The sequence below is a fragment of the Struthio camelus genome, chromosome 3, assembly GCF_040807025.1.
Source record: "Struthio camelus isolate bStrCam1 chromosome 3, bStrCam1.hap1, whole genome shotgun sequence".
Taxonomy (NCBI): domain Eukaryota; kingdom Metazoa; phylum Chordata; class Aves; order Struthioniformes; family Struthionidae; genus Struthio; species Struthio camelus.
The window spans coordinates 66,991,573-67,014,504 of record NC_090944.1 but is presented as its reverse complement, the minus strand read 5'-3'; the positions used below and the strand labels follow the sequence as shown (position 1 = coordinate 67,014,504).

Sequence of the window (22,932 nt, the reverse complement as noted above, 5' to 3'; positions counted from 1 at the left end):
TGTTTGCGAGGTCTGATTAGATTGCTCCTACCTATTTTAGTTATAAAACAAGCCTTGATAGTTGTCCGTGTCCCAGTACTCCTGTTTGCTGTTAGTCCTCTTCAAAGTAATATTGACAGAATAAACAGAAGAAAAATAAAACACCTGCAAGAGTGAAGTGGACAGTAAGCATAAAGCAATACAATCATTGCACGCGGGGCAGATGAAATCCTTGGCATCCCTTCTCCTCCTTTCCACCCAAACAAGGTGCCTCGTGGCCCCAGGGCTCTCCAAGACACCTCGCTCAGGAGCGGCATGAGGACCTCCTGAGGGAGTGACACCGCCTGTGACAGGAGCAAAAGCAGGGCGGAAACACTCTTGCACATAAGACGTCCACCAATGTTTCCCTCTGACAAGCACATTCGTTCCCAGGCCGCAGAGGACCAACTTGAGTTTTGGGGGCTTTTTGCTACCGCGAAGCACTCCCATCCCGTTAGGCCTCCATGTGCTGACAACTACTTCTTTTCAAAACACCTATGAAAAACATCTATGTTAACTGACCTTGTATTTAACTTCTCTGCTCTACATGACGAACTCCTCTTGTCAAAGCCATCATACAAAGCCCCAAGTCTAAACAGCACAAAACACGTGTTTCTCCAGCCCCTTCCATGGTCTGCAGACCTTGTTTCCTGAACAACTTGTTGGCCTGTCACGGCGGCAGTGTTTCCTACTCTCATGGATTCTGCCCACTTGCTGTTTATTTTTCTAGCATACCATAACCAGCAGGAAAATGTTCCAATGCACATCCCACGAGCCTGGCTCCTGAAATGAAAAGTGCAGGCAGTTCATGAGCTACTTCCCTAACTATTTGTTACCAAATGCAGCATGATCTGAGAAAAAAATTAGCTGTTATTTTTGTTCCTCCAATTTAGAAAATGAGGGCACAATTTCCTCCAGAAAGCAGATGCCACAGAATTAGTGATACTTTTTTCCGGGTACTTTTTTCACAGTTTAAACATACAATTTGGAGTCTCAGTAACTGGCTGTTGAATGTTTATCACAGTTAACTCTGTTTTTATCTAGAGAACTATCATTTCAGATGTCACAGTTCACCAACAAATACTAAGAACCATGTTAATGCAGGGTGGCATTTCTCTTTGGAACTACAATTCCAAAGCTGTTATTGGAAATGACTTTTTCTCCAAGGCAGCAGCCTTCCACATAATTAACAATATAACACATTACTGTAGTTCTTCCACATCTTCCAGTTGCAAACAAAATGGTGCTAATCTCTTGCAAATCCCAACATTGCTGTCTTCTCAGCTTTCTCTCCTCCTCACCCTTCCTTCCTAAATTCAGAGACACAAATAGCAAAGAAAATGTGCAAAGACACTTTCTGAAGAGATGTAAAATGGAGAACAGTGTCTGCTACGTTCCTCACTCAAAAAAAGCCTATGTACCTTTTAGACGCTCCACTCCATATGCTTATTTTGGTAATAATTTTTGCAATTTGCACAGAGAGCAGACATTCACACTGTAATATTCCCTCCTCAGTTTAACGGCATCCCCCCCCACAGAGGTTCGTGTCTCTGAACAAGCCCAGAACAACTCCAAACACTTAAAAGATAAGAGTACTCACTGTGCTAGCTGTTGTACTCCTGCTGAAACTGCACAAGTTCCAAAAACATGAGGCTGTTTTTAGACCCCACATTGCCTGAGGTTTTGTGTCTTCCCCCTCTCACATCTCATTTAGCGATGAGGCATCTATACTTAGGCTTTTGAACCCCTACACTATCTCTCATGAGATCAAGCCTTTGAAAGGTCTCTATCAAAAGAGCATGTCTCTGTCTTCTAGCAAGGCTTTGCCCAAAAATGGTCAACATGGATATCAGAAAATCAGAACTAGGTCTTATTCTGCATAGGTTTTGTTCAGTTGTCTAGACTGGCTAATTTTCTGATGGAGTATTTTGGGAAGGAACAGAAAGGAATGAAACTAGATCCATCTATTAGCTCAGCTCCTGTGTTGTTTTTAATTTTTACCTGTTGGAAATCTCAACACCTTTTTTCATACACAGTGACTTCTGGTGTAAATACAAAGTTACAGCCTTTCCAACCAGCTTACCAGCATCTCATCAACAGAGGCTGAAAGTCTTGCTTTTCAGCAACACAGCTTTTCCTCTCACCAAGACAATAGGACTAAATACCTTTCCCCCACGTTCATCCCTCCTTTAATACCACCTTTACCTTCCCTTTAAACCTCAGTCCTACTCCATCTACACTGAATAATGACACGAGCTACCGCTTAGCTTTGGAATATATTGACTGTATCAGTATTTATTTGCTCTTTGGTAAGGGTTCTTTCGACCTGATAGATTGGAACCAGTTCCTGGTAAGACATCTGAACAAACATCCCCCTTTTAGGGGAGTTAAATGTTAATTATGTCTCACCTTTGATGAGCTCCTGGTTTTCTAAGCTTAAATTGCTGGACTGCCTCATTTGTGATACGTACAATTAAATAATCAGCTGCCATTTATACATCAAATGTCTCACATCAGGTGGAAGTTGAGACAGACAGTCTCACTTTTCTTGCTTTATGAAATATTGACACTGGAAAGATTTAACAAGAAAATTGAGATTTCAGGAAATGTCCTTCATTCCAGATAATATAATACCAGCTGTTATCTCTGTTCTCCAGCTCTCCCACCAGCTATAGTGCAGAAAAATGTATTCATTGTATGTCTACATAAAGGTCTGGCTTGGAAATCCCTGCATTTTAGTGGTTTAAATAAAACGGAGCCAAGACACAGAACTACACTGGGGGACAGAGAGGCTGTGCAATAAAAAATCTGAATTAACCTTTTTTAAGATGTATTTTGATCCACCTCCAATCTTACATTTTTCCCTAAGTTTTAGGCAACAAAATTATTTAAAAAGGTACAGAAATGAGGCCAAGATACAAAAATAAATAAACAAATGACTATTTCATTTCAGAATGCATGCTTAGGAAACTTACGGTTAGAATATTAGAACATTTACAGTAAGAAATGATCAAGTAACTAAGTATATTTAAAATGTCCCTCTTTTAAAAAAAGTACATCTCTGAATCTTATCCTTCAGTTCTCCCACACTATACATTTTTATGTAATTCTAAGACATCAAACTTCAAGTTCTAGGTTTGCTATAAATTTAAAGAGCAAGTAACTTTTAAGATCATTAGGGTGTGAATTTTTAATCGATTTTTTTGGAAGTCAGAATCGAGAAGCAGATATGGCAGACATCACTCAGTGTGAACTTGCAAGGTAGGTCAGCTGGGTAAATTTGTTCAACTTTCTTCTACGGGCTTTAGACACTTTACCAATTACTACTTCTCTCTAAAGGGGGCTCCAAATTTATTTGTTCACTCCTTTCTATGATATAATTTAACTCTTTATAAAGGCTGGCTTGTTAGCGAGTCACTTAATTAATGTAGCGGATAAACGGTAGAATGTTTTATGATTCCCATTCAAAATAGCTAGGTTTCTGTAATAAGATTCAATTTCCATAATAAGATTCATGAGTTCACTCAAAACAAGTGACTGTCTCTACTTAAATGTGAATACAGCAAGTAGTTTAACATTTGGAGTGATTTTAATAATCAGTAAAGTTTAGTGAATTAATATTTATTTATTTAACTTTCAAAACTTGCTAGAAAAAGAAACCTCCAAAAACAATAAACTGACTCTACTGGAAAATCTGTTTCCGAAACTCATCATCCCATTTTTTCTGTTTTCCTTTTAAATGCTATTTCAAGCTTCATACAGTAGGGAGAATCTGGAAGTAAAGAGGGCACGTAAAAGTGAGTTAATCCATTAATAAGAGGAACTGGATGGGGAGTGCGTACACTCTCTTCAAAAAGAAGAAATAAAACTACTGGATTCATAGCAGCGAAAGCTAGCTTCTTCCTTCCGGTAAGTCCTCTTCATAAAGGCATTGTGCTCTGACTCCACACTATGCACCCTCCATGTTCAGGTGAAGAGCTTACAGCCACATCAATACAAGAGAGTTTCCAGTCATAAGCAGGAGGGAGATTTGATTTATTTTTCAGTTCAATTCCTTTCATAACTCCAGCTTTTCCGGCAAACAAATGAGGGTTCAAGGGGAAAGAAAAAAAAATTATTCCTCCAACCCTCACATGTTCCTCTTCTTAACCTGTTTTAAGCTCTCCTGAGGTAAACAGCAAGCACTTTTAGTGACAGTTTCTGAGTAATGATGGGAAAGAGTGAGGGGGTGGCAGAAAGCACTACTGGCTTGTTAATGCAAACTCTCTCTTACCTTGCTCAGAGAACAAGTGTTTAACATCGCTTGTGAAGCAACTTTGACAATAGTAAGAGGAGTTTTTTGCTTGGTGTTTGCTTAAGTGAGAGCCTATCTATTTTAGAAGCAATTGCTTTTAATTTACTTCAAAGAAAAAAAAACAGGAGTAAGGCATAGTCTTAACAAACAAATTGGTGAAAGACTGCCTTCTCTGGGGACTTCATTATCATGAGGTTTCACTGCACTCCAGTTCTTCTAAGCAGACTTTTAAAGAGAACATAGCAACGGTGGTGCAGAATTTCTAATATTTGAGGTTTCCAAGAAGAAAAACAAAAGAGACATAATAAAGAACCCCTATCCCTGCTGAGGGACTTTTCTTTAAAACTTCAACATTATATCATTGTAAGTGATGCCGGCTTACAAGAAAGCAATATAAGATTAGCTTTTCATCTCTGAACACTGAACAAATATAACATGCTAACACTGAAGCAAAACAGATGTTTATACAACCTTCTGCATGTTTATACTACTATATTGTGCCTTGGAGAAAGCTTTTCTTAGGTCAACAAAAGCTGCAACTAACTGAATCAGACTGGAAGACTGAAACAGCACATGGGCTGCTTATAAATGATTTTACATAATTTTTTAATGAATTTGCAATCATTTTTAAAATGGATTATAGTAGCATGTATTTTTTAAGATAGGGATGGCCAACCACTATGCTGTTGAAAGCATTTATTTACTATTTATTATTAAAAGTACTGTCATTGGCCTTGTTTTAGTCTGGGCAATAAGAGTCCTCCTTCTCTGTTATATTTCATGCATAGCCGGCAACAAGAACCTAACAGCAACTTTTCAGAGGCTCAACTTTGAACCTAACGCCATAGGATCACAGGATGAAAAAGGATTCAGGCCGGAAGGGAGCTCAGGAGGTCTCCGGTGCAGCCCCTGCTCAAGCTGGCCCAGCGGCATGGTCAGATCCAGCTGCCCAGGGCTGTGTCCAGTCAGGTCTGGAAAACCTCCACGGACATTGCTGGCAGAATCCCTCGGGGCAACCGGCTCCTCTGCTGGCCTGTCCTCACGGGGAAAAGGCTTGTCCATATAACCCGTTCAAACTCCTCTTGTTTTAGCTTATGCCTAGCGTTTCTTGTTCTCCTGCCTAGCACGGCTGAGAAGAGCACGGCTTCATCTCCTGCATCACCTCCCCGTAGGCACGGGAAGGCCCTCCGTCTTTCCCTCCAGCTGCGCAAGCCCCGGTCCCTCAGCCTCCCCATATGGGACAAGGGCTCCAGCCCCTGATCTTGATGATCTAGAAAAATGTTTCTTCCCTAGAGGAATGTGCATTTTATTTTACAGGGAAACAGACAAAAAGGTGCATCAAAGTGACACCCCTTGTGAACTCCACAGCATCTTGTGGGCTCTTTGCTTCAGAGATGGAGCTGCACTCCTGTGGTCTTCTGCAGGCAGGTATATAGCTAACCTAGCGTGTCATCTCATGTTCCAGCTGGATAAAACTTTACAGATTATCAAGTGGATTGACTAGATTGACCTCTAGACCTTATGTGGCCTAAAAAAACACAGCTTCTTGAGATTTCTTTTCTTTCTTTCTTTTCTATTTCAAAACAAAAAAAAATGCTAAAATAGGACTTTATTCACCTGAAAGTATTTTAAGCGTTTGAATCTTTCAATACAATAGGTACAATTTAGTTAGCAATCACCTCTGATTTCTTTAAGTGGGATTAATTTGGATAAAGGATGATATGGTACTGAGCAAGGCCAAATGAAGAACCAAAGGAGATCCAGGAGCCTACTGCCCTGTTCAGCTCAGGGGACAACATGTCTCCTAGTATCAAGATCTCTGGGTTTTTTTTATTTTTTTTTGGATATGTTTCAATCCAGCTTTTAACACTACAACTTTCATTTTGCACTTGCATTTAACTCAATCTTGGTTGGGGATGAGGGAAAAAATAGTTAATTCACATAATTAATTTGTTCCCTCAATTAAAAAATGCATCAAAACAGCTTTCAAAATCAAAGACAAACTAACAGAGAGAGGAAGAAATAAAAACTGGTAAACATAGCTACAAAAAATAAACCATTCAGATCTTCGAACACAGAAGCTACCGAACAGCAAACACCCGTCTCATGGATGCTCAAATCTTGTTCCATTTCCTTCATCAAATAAATCTTTCATTCTCTGTAATGGCATCCCATTTAATCTCTGCAAGATCTGGCAATAGAAACACGGGGCTATGTTCTGTTCCTCAATTCCAGAGTGGTTTCCCTAAAAATGGAACAGTTTATAAAGCCAATCCTCCAGATTTTTATTCTTACAGAAGCTGGAAAGCTCCAGCACTCCCACTGAATCCTGGATTTAAATTAAACTGAAGCACCATATGATTGCTTAATGTCATGTCATATAATCTGCCAAGTCTAACACAGCTATTCACAACTGGCTAAGCTCTGAGAAATACAGAGATAGGCTTCAGGTTTTAGGCACACTTGGTACCACAGAGGAAATTCTAGCCACATTTCACAATACTATTTTCAGAACTGCCTGTCCACTCAGACAGAATTTTAGATATCCTCCTTTCTTCTGTTTCCTTTATTCCTCATATCAACCCAAAGCCTACCCACAACAGACAGGAGACCTTCTAAGCACTCCATATACTTACAGGCCAAATTTTAACAATCCTGTTTAACAGAAACACTTTCAAGGACTATAAGATTCAGCTTCGTAGTTAAAAATTGCTCATGAACAAAGCATACCACATGTTGCCCAAGAATTAAAGCTGTTGTTGATGGGGCAGAGGGAGGGCGAATACTCACCTGAAGGATAATTTTTATGGCATCACACAGTTGTATGTCACAGGGGGCTTTCATTAGTTAGTACGAAATACGTGACAGTGGCAAGAACTTCAGATTCTGTTTGAGCAGATACTCTGTAATGAAGAAACCCTAAAAACCAAGGGTGAGGTCCTCAGCTAGTCACACAAAAAACACGTGACTCAAAACTAGGCAAAAGCGAATCTAAAGGAGGTGTCAAGCCTGAACAAAAGGGAACACTTCATCCAGACAGAGTGTGAAGTTGCATGGATTTTATTAACACCTGTTTGGTACCTCAATCTCAGCTTCAGTCACTACATTTCACACAGACATCATGAGATACCACATTTCGGTTATTTTCTGTAGTGTAGATGTATATACTCTGATCCACGCAGATTCCAGGTAAACACTCTCTGCAAGGACTCCAAGTGGTCTCCTATTCAGCATATGTTATGTCACGGCAAAAATTTACATGCTTTAATACAATATTGTCCTGAAGGTACAATAGAGAGAACTAATACTATTTAAGGTTCTGGACACACAAACTGAAACTTCCTCCCTGGTCTTCCTCATTTTCTTTTTTGTTAGTTCCTTTTCTTTTAAGACTTGTCACACAGGCAGCACTGAAAGTTTTGAATTCATACTTAACAAAAAATACTGTGAAGAGTAACCCAATGGTCTACCCTTTAACAATTCAGTCTGCTCCGTCCAGCAACCTGAAGGCATTTGGTTTTGCCTTGTAAAAATGCTTTGCTCGCATACTCCAGCAATGTTAATTTTAATGCTTGTTTCCAGTGACCTGCTAGCTTCTCTTGAAACAAACATAGCTGCATGACGTTAAGGCAGTCCAAGCCTGACTCCTAGCCAGCGATTTTGACTCAAGAGGGGGTTGCCTCCACTCAAAAGGAGTTGAATGCAGCCTTTCTTCCAAGGGCATTTCTGCAACCCTACGGTTGCATTGCTAAACATATTTTCAGGTTACTTGGGAGCCTGTTGACAAATCTGTAGTTTCCTCACAGAATTCTGTCAAATGGTTTGTTTTCAAAGACTAACAAAAGGTGATTCAGCCCATTTGCCTATGCAGGCTAGAAAGCAGCATAAATTACTCACCTATTTTGCATCAGCAGGTGTTTAGATTTGCAAATATAAACAGTACTGTGTACTGCAAACCCACTTCATCTTCCTCTTTCCTATGGAATAAATGGGAAGGAAGGGGAAAGGTCATGCCTTAACCAGTAGAGAGAAAAAATAAGGTGTTGCTAACATTAGGTATGCTGCAAATACTGCTAATCTGGATGAAAGAAGAAACAAAGGAAGCACTCGCTAGTCTGTAATTGCTTCTCTGGGATACTCCTAAGAGCAGCACAGCGAAATGATAGTTTTTTATTAATTAAGAACCGTGTCCTTGCAGCATGGCCTAGCAGAGAATTACCAGTATCTCAGAGGTCAGCAAGGAAAAATTTGCCCTACATAGTAAAGAAAGCACATGGTAAAAAAGCTTCTGCTGTATATATTCAGCACTTATAATGCTATGGCAAGGCTGTATACATTCAGCACTTCTAATGCCATGGCAAGGTTGTATATATATTCAGCACTTATAAGGCAAGCTAGCTAGCACTATCCTGACCAGATACCTACTGTCTAAACGACTTAGCCAAGGTGCCTCTGACACAGCTCCACAAAGATTGCCCTAGGGGTATACGTTCTCCCAGGCACAGTGGAAATCTCACTGAACTGGCAGAATTATTGTCTTCCTTCACTGCTACTATTTTTTTAGGCTGTAGGTAAACGTGCTGCTTTGGCTGCAGCTGAGCCAAGTCAAAGGCTATTGCTATCAGCCCAGCTGCTTGCTTTCACATCCAAGCCCTCCCTCCTGGCCTCCAAACACGGGGCTACTGCCCTCAGCCTTTTTTCCTTTCTCCGCCGGATGTTACTGCCCTTCTCAGACTTGCCAACGTAACTGCATGTGTTTTCACACCCTACCAGATCTGTTAAAAGGATTCAAGTTAAGCGCTTTTACTGACAGGGATTTTTAAGATCCTTTGGATCCATTTTGACTGAAGCAGACTGGGGAGCACCTACATATGCTGCTCTGTGTGCGTTTCAGAGAGCGCCATAACTTCTGGCAATGGGAGGAGAGTGAAAAACAGCTGTGGGCAGTTACTGCTTAAACCAGCTGAGATGCAACCAGAACAGCATTTCTGGTCACAGCTTAAAGGATGAATGGAGAGCACTGTACAGCTCAAACGGACAACTGATAGAAGCTCCAGCTCCTCGTAAAGGAGAAAGAAGGTGGTACATCTCCATCTAAGTGCAAAAAGATGAAGCAGGGCACGATACTACATGAGCATATGTTCTTGTTCCTAGAGAAAAAGACATTTTTATTGGCCTCATTCCTCCTCTTGTTAGTGTAAACTAGGAGGATAAAGTCAAATTTAATTACTATATAAGCACTGCTCATAGCCTGTATATAGTGCAGAATGCAGATTTTAATATTTAACCCATTTCTAAAACATGTAAAGCAGAGCTTAACGCAACTTTAACGCAGACGAATAAAAAGAAACTACTAAGCACTATTAACCACTAACCACTTCAGTAAATTTGTTTAATAGATATATGTATGTTCATGCCCAGCCAGTGACCAGCTGATACGATTTCTACAATAGGAGAGAACTAGGAAGTCAGGTTATTATACTATTAAAGCTATCTAAAAAAATTAAAAAGCAAAAAACAAAAAACTCAAAGCCGTTATCTAGGGAAGTATTGCAAGAGAGGAGAAAGGGAAGTGCTGCGTTGGTATTGATGTTCAAAAGACAAGGAAGGAGTAAGAAAAGACAATTACCCATAAGTATCCCATAAATATAGCTCTTAACCTTAGTTATGTAACAGAACAAACACCAAGAACAATGACCACTGTTTAAAAGACAGTAAAACCCAACCATAAAGCCATAAAGGCTAGATAAACTCAAAATGCCTTTTCCTATTTCCCCTCCGTTCCCTTTCCCCCACGCCAACATACAGAGCGTTACGGCCTTGTTTTGTGAAGAGAACGCAGAAGAGGAAGTTTGGAAGGCAGCTATAACTAGAAGAAATAGTAATGACAGCTGAAAACAAATCAGAGACAAATCACAAACTTGTAAATAATATGGAGAAATTCATTGTGGAAGAATGTAAATTTTACGGCGACCCCACTAATCAAGTGTTTGTGCTGAGCAAAGATTAAAAAAAAAAAAAAAAAAGGTACTGCAGCTGTCAGCTATCAACCCAGTATCTCAAAGTATTGAATTATGAGCTAGGAAAGCAACAGGTCAGCTTGTGAAGCTGAGGAACAACAGCACTTATATAATAACATTACCAGAAACACCTCTGACAAATTAGAGTTTATTTTGAGCTGACTCTGGGAGAGAAGAAGCATGATCAAAACCTCCAAGACTGCACGCCCAAGGAGCAGAGAATTTGAAAAATATAATCCCCAAGCTTGTGAGTAGTAGAAGCTATGAAGCTTGGCATCCCATGGAGCACCCACATGAGTCTTCTGATGTCTAATAAGCTGAATGCTTGCTACAGCTCTTCCCTCAGTGGGGACATCAACATCATCTCTCTCATCTCCTTGGCCGCCAGCAGTCGTGAGGCTGGCGTGAGGAGACAAATTTCAGAGCTTTGTAGTCTCTGCTCTTCTATTTAAATCGGTTGAAATTGATCCCTAGGGTAAAAAGTTAAAAAGGAGGGGAACTATCAGACAGCATGATTATTTAAGCTTCATCTCCTTAGGAAACCAGGTCAAAAAAGAAAATAGTGAGGAGAGAGGGAATGAAATAACATACAGAAATCTCAAACAGGAAAGATTTCTAAAGGCCGAATTATTGTTAAGTCAAGTACAAAAGACTGTTTCATGTGCGGAAAGCCAGATTTTGCAGCTTTTCACAAACAGATCATTCCTGACTTTCTAGGATTTTTACTATTCTATAGTAAATACTATAGAATAGTATCTACTATATAATAATACTATAATAATACTATATAATAATACTATGGAATAGTATTTACTATATACTCTATTATATACACTATATACAGTATGTATACTATATATGCTAAACTGTAAACTATATATATTCTATACTATATTCATAGGTAGTAGTGAAAATCTGGATGCTTTCCATGTCCTTGTAAAAATTCAAATGCCAGATCTTCATTCATTTCAACACAGATGTTTGTCTATCCAAACACTTGTACCAGAAGAGACTTCTCCCCTTCCAGCGTGGGCAGCCAAGCAGGGAGCAAAACAATCCCATGGGTCTGAATGACCACATCTAAATCAAGTCATCAGCAACTAGGCTGATTACTACAGTCTTCATGGCATATCAGATACTCTTTTGTGCTGCCTTGTTCCCTAGAATGCCACAGTTTCATGACATATCTTCTGAAAATAAGTCACGGCCGGAGATAATTCAAATATGAGTTGAGTCAACATGATACAATGATAATTGCTGGCATTTGACAAATCTGAAATTATATCCTGATACCTCATTTCACTGTAAGCTAACTGTAAATTGTAAATTGTAAATCTTCCGTTGTTTCGCTGCTCACACAGTTGTTTAAGTAAAGAGAGTAAGGAATGGCTTAAGAAGACTTTGTAGAGAGCGAAGACTCTTCAGCCACAAAGACATGGAGAGAGCACAGAAATTTCCTTCACTTTTCCCCCAAAGCCAGTCAAGACGGAGGCATGTCCAGAGAACTAAGTTAGGTCCTGGAGCATTTTCAACAGAAGGACAAACCAATAAAGTCCAGCAGAAAGCCCTGTAGGTGTTAAGAGAATGTACAGTCTCCCATGAGAGTCATCTGTGAGTTGATGGAGATAAGAAAAGTACACGTACAATGCCTCACTGTTTTTCTCCCCAGGATTTAAAAAAAACAAATCAGAGAAAACAGGTGGGTTCTGAATGATTTGTTAATGACACTCATTATACTAACAGAAAATATAATTTGGACAGATAAATAAATGGACACAAGGGAACAATTTTGCACTTCTAGGTAGATTGACAACATGACCAGATGGGGTTTTTTGATCTGTTTTACAATTTGCATCCGTAGTTTTAAATTTGTCGTGATTTTTGAAGCTCATGTATATTTTTATAGCATGCTGGTGCATGTTATGCTTCTTTGCTTGAACTTGTTAGTGTTGTGACATGTCTAAGCTGAAATAAAGTGGACTCGTCCACTGGGTACGTACCCTGGTCCAACAGGGTGTATTTCCAAACTACGCTATAGAACTAAACCTTCCTTCTTATGGTACAGTAAAGGCATTGCTTTTAGGAGTTCTTTGGACATTTCTGGGGAAGTTTCAGCTTATTTTACTTTCATACAAGCAGTTTTTATCAACCACAGTGCAACATTTCATTAACATCATAGCACAGACATTCAAGTGAATCGGTTCGCTTTTTCACAAGGAATATTATCAGCTGAAACCAAAAAAGAAAAAAAAAAACTAGATCATCTTCATCCTTAAGACATCTTCAGTGAAGAAAGATAAGCAATGAAAATCATGATCGTTACTTTAGTTGTTTTCAGGGTCTCTGGTGTGCTTAAATGTTTCATCCAAACTGCTTTTTGCTAGCTACAAAAGGTGATAAAGTTATACCGGGTAAGTCAATATGCCCTGAACATTTTCACATTCATTATTCCTATATTAAAACTGCAATGGCCCCAGAGTAGGCCAGGATTTTCTTGGAATGGCTAAGAACTCGTTATTTTTCACAAGCCAAACCTTTAAGAATTGGATGTATCTCTACTAACAAGGCAAATAGCATGCTGTAGATCATTTTGTGTATCATTTCAGGAGTATTTTGAATACTGTTTCACTTCTTCCTTCTATAAAAAGCACTTGCCTGCTTTTCCAAGTCCACAAAAAAACTTTTAATACATGCAGAGGAGCCAGAGGAGTATCCATCACAACTGAATTGGGAAAAGACTGTCTTCCTGGCAACATTTTGTTGCCATCAGAGAGAAAAATTTCTGTCTTGTGAATGACTGAAATACAAGGACACTCCTTGCAATCATGGCAAGATGAAACTCAGTAATTCAACTGATTTTCCAGGACCATCTTTTGCATCAGCAAACTACATGCTAGTTCATTCATTATACTGTCCATGCGACTTTAACTCTGGATTTCATGCACATAACTTACTTTTCAGAAATTTATTTTAATGTTACTAAGCTGTACTACTCTGCAAATAAAGTATACATTTTTACTCTCTAGTTTTCTATGTTCTTGTAACGGATTGGCAACAGAAGTACAATTTGAGAAAGGTGACACAGGTAAAAACCGTGTCTGGAGCACGTCTGATCGGATGAATGCTTTTCTGCGCAAAGGAAAACTCACTCTAGTTTTCTTCCTGATGAGACGTAACCCGTTTACGACACCTATTATCCTTTCCTCTGAGCACTGCTTAAACTTTTCACATATTAACCTGAGCAATCAGTTGTACTGTCGTTATCAGGGAAAGCGGGGCGCGGCGATTCCCTGATTTATCCCCGCCTATACAGAACCTTTGGGACCCAGCAGGGCATTAGACCCGAAGTCCCCAGGAGCACCCCTAACAGCGGCCTCCCCTGTCCCCTGCCAGACTCCCTCTCCGGTAGCATTTTCCAGCCCCTTGCCCCGTGAACGTACCTGGCACTAGACGCTACCCGAAGGGACGCGCAGAGCACCCAGCGGCGCAGCCTCTCCGACCCCCGACCTGCCCCTCTGCGGGTTTACTTTTCTTTCAGGGCTGAGCAAATCCCGACTCCCGAGCGCCGAGCCCGCGCTCCCTGCCCGCCGCCGCCTCCGCCGCCCGCGGAGCCCACGCGGGGCGCAGGGCCGCCCCCGCGCGCCGCCCGCCGCGCAGGGCCGCCTCCCCTCTCCCCCCCCCCCCCCCCCCCCGCGCAGGGCCGCCACACGGAGCCCGCGCCGCCCCGGTGCGCGCAGCCCCGCCGTGGAAAAGCATAGCTGTTACCTGCATCCTTGCTCATTTTAATCTCCGCTCCTCAGATTTCACTTTTTTTTTTTTTTTTTGGCTGCAATCCCTCCCCCTCCACCCCCAGCCGCATCAGCAAAATAACGCAGGACGTCCTCCTGCCTGACCCGAAGAGTGTCCAGCAAATCCCGGTGTCAAAACAAGGCAGAAAGTTGGCACCTGGATGCAGCCATACGTGACCCCTGTTGGCTACGAGCTTTATTGTACCGCATGGTGCAGCTGCACAAGTCTGTCAGCAAAACTTACGGCCTCTGGGACGTGCTTTACACAGGAACTTGACAAATCCAGTCTGGGCCTGAAATCAGCAGATACTGTGTTTTTCTCCTAAAATGATGCCCTGTGAGGAATATAGAAAGTTCTGTGTTTAATTATTGTGTTTCAGGGAAAACACAAAAGTTAAGGTCTGGCATCTGAGAATATACTGAAGCACAATCACATCCTGTACAACCAGATGTGTATGGCCGTATTATACGTAACAGCCTTGTAAAACTTTCTATGAGACAGAAACGTTAGGCACTGATTTTGAACATAGTTTTTTACATTGCATCAACAGGACTCTAGACTATTTACTTTGCAATCCCTTTAGACTGTTTTGAAAATCTCACTACAACTCATGCAGATTTATCCAAGACATCGTACCGTTTACCTAGATCCAGTTATATTCAAATGATAAGGCAACACTCACAGCTGTTTTCTATTTATGCCGGATATCCTGACAACTGGACAGATTCAGCTAAAGCTGGGTATCATGCTTGGGCTTTTCAGTGTTTACAAAAGAAGTTAAGGTCTTTATTTATGATAATAAATAAAGGGAGAGGGAAGATTAGAATTGTATTCTATTTTGAAACTAAAGTTTGGGTTCCCAAGCCTAAAACGCCTTGCTTTCACTTTTTACGTTTTTCTGGAATCATCTAGAATTCTTAGGATCTATTTCTAAGACTATTTCAGCCATATTATTACAGTAATACAGTTCGCCATGGAAACTTTAAACACCTAATAACTCAGATGATGGTTTAGATTGGTTGATTATCTTGCATTTTTATTAGACTTTTCCAAATGTCCTCTTAAAGTAGAAGAGCTCTCGTTTGGAGCCATGCTACAACTCTCTCTAAAATATTTCTTCTTAGAATATGGTATATTGTATCTCCTTGTTTAATATTTACTCTCTTTGTCAATTATTTTATAATTTGGGCATATGGTTTGATTTCTCAAAAAACTTCATGACTTCTGTTTTTAGTCTAATGAGAGAAACAAATGGCAAATATCTTCCATTTTCTGGATTCTGAAAAAAGTTTATTCAGAAGAGTGAACCTGCAATCATTCTCACATGAGGGTAACATTTATAGTATAGATTTGGGTTCTTCAGCTCATTTTTCCTGCTGAAACTGGAATTCAGCATGCTGTTTACTTACAGTGCATGATTTCTGTGGGGACACATCAGGAAACAGAAGAATATGCTCAACGATTGTGTATATCTCCACTACAGATATGGTGCCAAAATGTAGTCCTGAACTCAGTTTGCTAATAATACTAGAAGGCCTTGACACCTTTCTAGCCCATCTGGGTATTTGCTGAGGAGAAGCCAACCTACGTATTGCTTCAGACTGACGTAGTGCAGTACGTTTTCCAAGGTAGCACGGGACACGGCTCACCTCCTCCCTTCCTCACACAGCCAGCACTTGCTATGTGGATTTAAATACTGGATTTATGTGGATACTGGATTTAAAGTGTGGCTTTTGGTATAAGGCACTTTGGTCATTTCTTATGAATCACACTGAACATGAATGCCTGGGAGAATCATAGATGCCAGTAAGCGAGGTGCTTACTCTAGAGCCAGAAGTTCTTCTTAATGGATGTGTATGTTCTCACCACTATCCTGAGAGAAAAAATCTTTTCCACAGAGGACCACATTCGTGATATTCAGTAGTGGAAGGCTATTTTCAAATAGCTGGGATCAACTTATTTTCTGCAGTAGACATGCCTCGACAGAAACATGGAGCGTTCCACTTAGAGCCACAACAGTGATTCTTTTCCCTTTCTTTATTGTAAACAGTTATTTCTTTGATTTATTTTCAGTTGATTTCCCTCCTTGTTACAAAATCAATGTCACTTGAAAAACAGATTTTACTGCTTGCTGGGAAACTTTTGATGCTGTCACTCTGAGCAGTTTCTATACTTTTAGACATCTAGAGGATTAGATGTGCTTTAATAATACTCACATCAAGCCTTTCTTTCTTTATATTGTAGTGCACATATTGCTGGATCTTTCCAGTGGAAAATAATGAAAGATTAAATCCCAAAGAATCTTCTAATGCAATTGATTGTTATCTTAAAAAAACAACCCAATGACGAAAGTACTGTAGATGACTATTTTTAAATTCCACTTGATAAACTTAAGAAAAAGGCTATGTTTTACTGTGGCTTGTAGAAGCAGGGGAATGGATTCAGTGGCCCTGATCCTTGCTAGTCCTGTGACCCTAACTTGTTCTATGTGACATCTAAAATTTCTAATATAAGCCAGCTCAGGAGGTTATAAACCAGCAGAAGAGTACTCACACTGTCTGCAGGCAAGATTAGGCTTATTTTGCCTGCTAGGACAGACACACAGTGATGGCAGTCAGAGGAGAGGACAGGGAACACGCCTCGGAGCAACGGGACAGGGAGGCAACACTACCTCCATGCCCGTGAGCCATGAGATCTGACTGGCTCTACAGCAAACCTCCCCCAAAATGGTCCATCTGTACACTGTGTACACTGAGCTGGGTTTTCCTAGGACCTGAATAGCCACAGTACTGCACGTCACCATATATCAAAAACTCAGGCTGCCTTTTAAATTGAAGGCAGAGTCTTACCTCAGTAAAGGCTTCTGAACTCTTCTCTGCTTCTCAAGATTTGGCTTTAAAAAGCTGACATTTTGCCCTTGCTTAAAGGGGTCAGAATAAATGAATATATTTTGTCCAAAAAAGATTCTTGGAGGACTATAAAAAAGCTGACACAATTAAATGGCAGAATAAAAGAAGTTACTTGAAGTTAAGAAGCCACTTTTCAAAAAGTAGAAGTTGTATCCAAACAAGGGAGCTGAAATAGAACAGAGACCCAGACAAAGTGAATTTAAAACTATAAACAAAGATTTTGAGGAATAGCTTGCTCAAGGGAAGTATAAAAATTACTTACATAATCTTTTCTTAGACAATAAGAACTAGGAAGCTTTGTAGAGCTCATAGATGATCAAGGTGTAAAAGGATCACAAAACAGGTCACGAAAGAGAAGCTCACTGAAGTCTTTGTTGCACTGTTCACTACCAAGGGGCTCAGAGACGTTCATACCCACTCTTTCTTTACAAAGGTCAGGTCTGAAGCATCATCTCACCTTGAATAGCTGGCAGAAAAAAGTGGCTTGAGTAAATAAAAACAATAATAAAATCAACAGGCATAAATCGTAATTCATCCCATAAATCAAATTCACCTAGAAATTCCTAAGGAAGTGCGATACTAAATAACTGATCTACTAACTGAAGTGTAAACTTTTCATTTGAATAGGTTTGCATTCAGAGAAATGGAAAGTAGAAAAATTCTGAAAAGGGCTCCAAAGGGTATTTATATTTGAGGAAATCCATATAAAAATGTCCTAAAGAATATTATTCGTTGGCACATGGATAAATCTAAACTAACAGAGAAGCATCAATCTAGCCTTTGTGGAAGGAAGCCATGCCTCACAATCCACTGGAGTTCTCTGAAAGATTCATCAAGCTCCTTCATATATAAATGATCCAATCAACACAGTGTCTTTTTAAATATCCTTAATGCTTCTGGCAAGGTCTTTTAGGGAAGGTTGACAAAGAAACTTAACTGTCTTGGGATAAGAAGGATTAATAACTAGTTAAAAGGCCCATCAAGGGATATTAAACAAAATGGTCCAGATGCAATTTCTGTCTCGCAACACAGGAAAAGGGGCACTGAATGAAATCTTTTGACAATGGGTCTGGAACAAATAAAAGGAAGCATTTTTCCATGCAGCACATCATTAAACAGCACGTTTACCCACAGTCAAAGAATGACGTAGAGACCAAAATCACAAACAGGTACAAAAATGCAAATTTATAGAAGAAAAATACATCAAGTGCAATTAAACACAAAAATACAGATTTCCAGTTCTGCATAAATGTGAGGCCTCTGATAAATGACCAAAAGCAACAAAATTTGTAATATGCTACAGAAACAGAAAAGAAAGTTCAAGCGTATCACCAGTATCCCAGCTCCCTACAGTTCTACAGCCTGAAATCTACCTGCTTCCTTGGGGAAAGCTTAGACTCTGAAGACCTTCAGAAAGCTAGGGGAGAATGTTGTTGGGAAAAGAGCTTTCAGTGAATTTCAATGAATATTGAATTTTTTATTTTATTTTTTTTGCATTTAGCACTATTTTCATTAAATTACTGACAGCATGAGCCTTTTCTAGTTTGTACAGCACAATTAATCTAAGTGGTAACATCTTTTCCTTGTTACTATTATACCCCCAAGTTGATTAAAAACAGGAAAGTGCCTCAACCATATCAGCCTCCAGCAATTCTTCTTTTGGCCTCTAATTAGTATGAATGGCGTGCTACCTCCAGCGAAGTTTAAAGGAGGTGTGAAGCAAAAAATCAAGCTTTTTGAGATTATATGTATGCATCCAAATAAAATATATGCCAGCTTCCAAATGCAAGGGTTCTGTCTTCTGTGATCTAAAATCAAGCGTCACTTCTCTCTGTGACCTAAAGCAGAACTGACAGCTACATACGTGCTTTGAATTAAAGCATTCTTAGGAGAAGAGAGGAGATTACATTGCCTAGATTTAGAAATGTCTGCCCAGAGGGTCTGCAGCTGAAGTGAGTGTTCATATCAGAATGACAAAGCCAGAGTTTGAACAGAGATGTTTTTTTCAGTCTGGAGTTGGCTCTGACAGGTCGCATGTGAGATGTGCCCTGCAGCCCTCCTGCTCTTGCCTCCTACCCTTCCTCATCTCCGTGCTGCCACACACATTCTTGAAAGGATCAGAGCATTTAAATAGCCTGGTTACAAAGCTGTATTGAAATACAGATAGTGATGCAAACTGTACAGCCTGTTGGCACTGTATGAATCATGCCAGGCCTCAAATGAGTCTACATTAATTCCGAGTGTGCTGTAGTTCCATTTCCAAACCAATTCTCTTTTGATATTCATATTGCAAGTTGCCTTCATTTAGATTATTTGCTTTCTTCTTGCAGTTTTCCTTTGCATCTATTAACGTTCTTGCCCACTCTCTATATGTAGCTAATTTCCACAGCTTCCCTGATGTTGTTCTGTGTTTGATCTTCAGCTCTTCCAAAGGAATGTAAACAATGGCAATCAAAAATCAGGATACAGAAAGAAGCAGCTCTTCAGCAAGCAGCTACAGACAAAGACTTATTAGAAACAGAACCAAAAGAATCAGGAAAGGTCCATTCACAATGTAAAGCTACTCTTTTGAGTACCATATATACATATAGTTGGCTTGTGTCCTATCATTTTGGTCATCCTAATTTCTTTCATAACGCAGCCAGGCACTACCCTTCGAAGCCTCTTCCTGCTTCTAAGTCAATGTGAGCAATTCCTCTATGTTGCCTCCATGGAGAACACAAGACATCCTTACCAACAGCCTTACCAACAGCACATAGATGATGCCATCAACAGCATTCTTCTCTAAAAATTGCTGAGAAGATGGAGGACCAAATCAAGCTCGTTATATTGCCAGGCAGGAGTGTGAAAAATAGCCACATTCAGATGATTCGTTTGAGAGTGGCTATAAAACACCTGCCGTTGGGAGTTTGCATATATCAATTCAAGACATAACTTTGGTGAATTTGGAACCTACAGGGATTAACTGGCAAAATAGGCACTGCCCTGCAAGCTGCAGCAGCTATCACAAAGTCAGCACATTTTAGTTTGCTCCTTGCTACCAAAAATTACAGAAACACTTGTAACAAATACAATTATTCATAAATCCCTTGCATAGCCTGCTGAGGGAAGAGCTCATTAAAAGTCACTGTCAATTAACAAATGACTGTCATCACCAGTTGTTTATGTCCTGAGGTACAGATTAATACATGTCAGCTACAGTCAAAATGACAACATAAGTGGCGATTAATGCTTAGCTGACTGTTTCATAAAGCAACACAATAAGTGAAGGAATACCACCAAATAAATAACCTAACCCTAGAACTTAGGCTAACTGCGGTCAAAATATGAAAGAAGGGAAAAAAGATGAGGATCAAAAATATAGAGATTTGGAATGTATTCTCCTAGCTCTGCTTCCTTCCATATTTCACTCAGGCAGGGACGAAATAGCTCCTTTTCAGATCAGTAAATAGACAAACTTTTTGTTCAGAAGCGATAAGCCACAGCAACAGAGCTCCACGTCCATTCCCAAGCAGGCAATGAAGGCAGAGTGGATTCTCAGAAGTAACTTGCTGGACTTCTGAAGAGAAACAGCATTGCATACTGGCTCAGAAAAACCTAACTAGCACTGTTCATGAGCCCTTCTGGCATTTCAAGTCCTAATACAGTATCACTGCAGTGTTACAACCGAAATATAGGCAGTTGAGGCCATGGTTTCATGACATGAAAGCTTTGGCAGCAACATTGACTTAAGGGTTTCTTCTGCCCCCTCCCCACACTCACAGATGGTCATTTTTAGCTCCACGAAATGGTGCACCATCTCCTCCGTTGTCCAGTGCTTGTGGAGTCATGCTGTAAACTGGAGCAAGAAATGGAGGGAAGAGTGGGCCACGGAAACTAATTCATATTGCCATAGTGGTATCAAGAAACCATGGTCTCCACTCAAGCTGTGTTGTACTGCAACCACCTATATGTGCTTAAGTGTCAGGGGGAGCCCTCTAGAATTGAGGTTGACTGTGCAGAGCTATACATTACAGGAAGCAGTGTGTTCAGACATTATCCTTTACCAGGAAGAAATTTCCAGCTTCTGCATTAGAATTTAAAATGAAAGCACTGATTCCTTGCATTATACAACTGCCAGTTCCTAAGTGTAACTGAAGCAGTGCAGAAAAATTGCAAGGCCATTACTTGTCTCCTAATGGATGAGCTTTGCAGCATGAGGCACAGGCAAGATATGATGCTGGCCCCAGAAAATTGAAAAGTGCTTGTTTAGAATAGTGAGACAAAACAAGACAAATTGCTTTGTGTCGTAAAATCATTTCTTAATACTCTTCAGTGTACGTGATTTCCTTTTTCTTTTCTTTTTTTTTCAGTAACCCCAGGCCGTCTGTTGATAGAAATTATTTAGCAAATTAAGTCTGTGGAGAGATTTACACAATTTGTAATTTCTGCGTGTCAGATTTTGCTCCAAATACTCCTGCAATACTCCAGTTCCTTTAACATGTATCTTTTTATTCATTTTTCCTCATGCTGTTGGAAAGGTGGAAGCCATTTACTTGTATGGCTGTTTGCAAGGTGTTTGTGACCAAAGTCGATTCACCTTCCAGAGCTGCAAACGCTGGCTGTTGCGGCAATGTCACATACTGCATGAATTCCTGGTCTGAATGTTTTTCACTTGTCCTGAGCTAGCTGTCTGCTGTGCATGATAGCAATAAGAGAAAACGATCATATGGGATGAAGATAGCAGCTAGTCCCAACTGGAAATGTGGTGTTGGGACATTGTCGTACCAGGAGCAATCTTGTCAGATGGTCAGAATAGGTTGTGCTTACTGAGGAAATGTGTTAAAAGGGCAGAAAACTGAGGGAAAAAAAAAAAAAAAGCTGAAATGCGAAGAACAGTCTCCATTTTTCTCATTTCGAAAGGGACACATTCACAACATCCCTCTTGTCCCCTTCAACACTTTCCTCTTCCAAGGGTGTTTGACCTCTCTCTCAAACCTGGCCACCTGCTAAAAGCATGTGACTGTCACAAGCCCATGCTGCTCAAACTGCAGAAATGCAAGTAACGCTGGGACATCTCCAGGATTCCTGTCTATATGGAGAGCACAAATGGGAATACAAGACCCAGCAAACACAGTCTAACAGTAACCACATTCATCTAGCGCTCATGGCATCAGATTAACACTATCAGCAGTGAGGACCACTTGTATAACATCAGGCAGTGAGTCAGTTGCAACAACAAGGCTAGAATAGTTACAATGCCCACTTCTCTTATAATCCTGAGAGAACAGATTTTTTTCATTTCCTGATGAAAAAGCTGGACACAGCGTGTTGTCATTTGTTTATGTTACAAATATACAGACTACTGTGATGTCTCTGTCCGGTCTTATCTCTAATACAGTTTTTAATGTCTTTGATACTTCTGTAACTGTTTTACAAAATTATAGTCTCCTTTTCCCCCCTTTTTTTAAAGCAAAACAAGTAATACCTTCTCTTTCAACTATAAATTCCCAGGGCTCTGGAGCACTGACACCGTCAGAGTGCCAGTCCCAGCTATTTGAATGCTGTGCTAAGGTATCCAGCTTACTTCTGCTGTCTCCCAAAAGCTAGGCTCTTCCTCTGCCTTTTGTTAACTAGGAAGCATTCTTCAGCAAGTGCTGCATAAAGGAGTTGGAGCTTATAAACTGGTAGAAACCAACCTCTGTGGTCACAACAGTCAGAAAAGCAAACAAGCCACGGAGATGCGTTAATGAAGGAATAAAGCACAAATCAGTAGAGAGACAAAAGGCAAGAGAGACAGCGTCATGGAGAATAGCTGCGTGTCATAAGGTGATTTGAGAACTGTGATCATAACGCACATCCAAGCCCATCATTATCTATTAACTTGGCATTAATTGTCATTTTTATTTAGAATCTGAATATT

General features: G+C 40.2%; 1 protein-coding gene across 1 annotated transcript in view; it reads right to left on the bottom strand.

The window, feature by feature from the left end:
- PKIB (cAMP-dependent protein kinase inhibitor beta) overlaps positions 1–13,956 on the bottom strand; it is a 58,873-nt gene extending 44,917 nt beyond the window's left edge. The window contains exon 1 of the mRNA XM_068938170.1: positions 13,773–13,956. The gene's annotated coding sequence lies outside the window, so the exon portion shown is untranslated. The remainder of the gene's footprint in view (positions 1–13,772) is intronic.
- Positions 13,957–22,932: the final 8,976 nt, after the last annotated feature.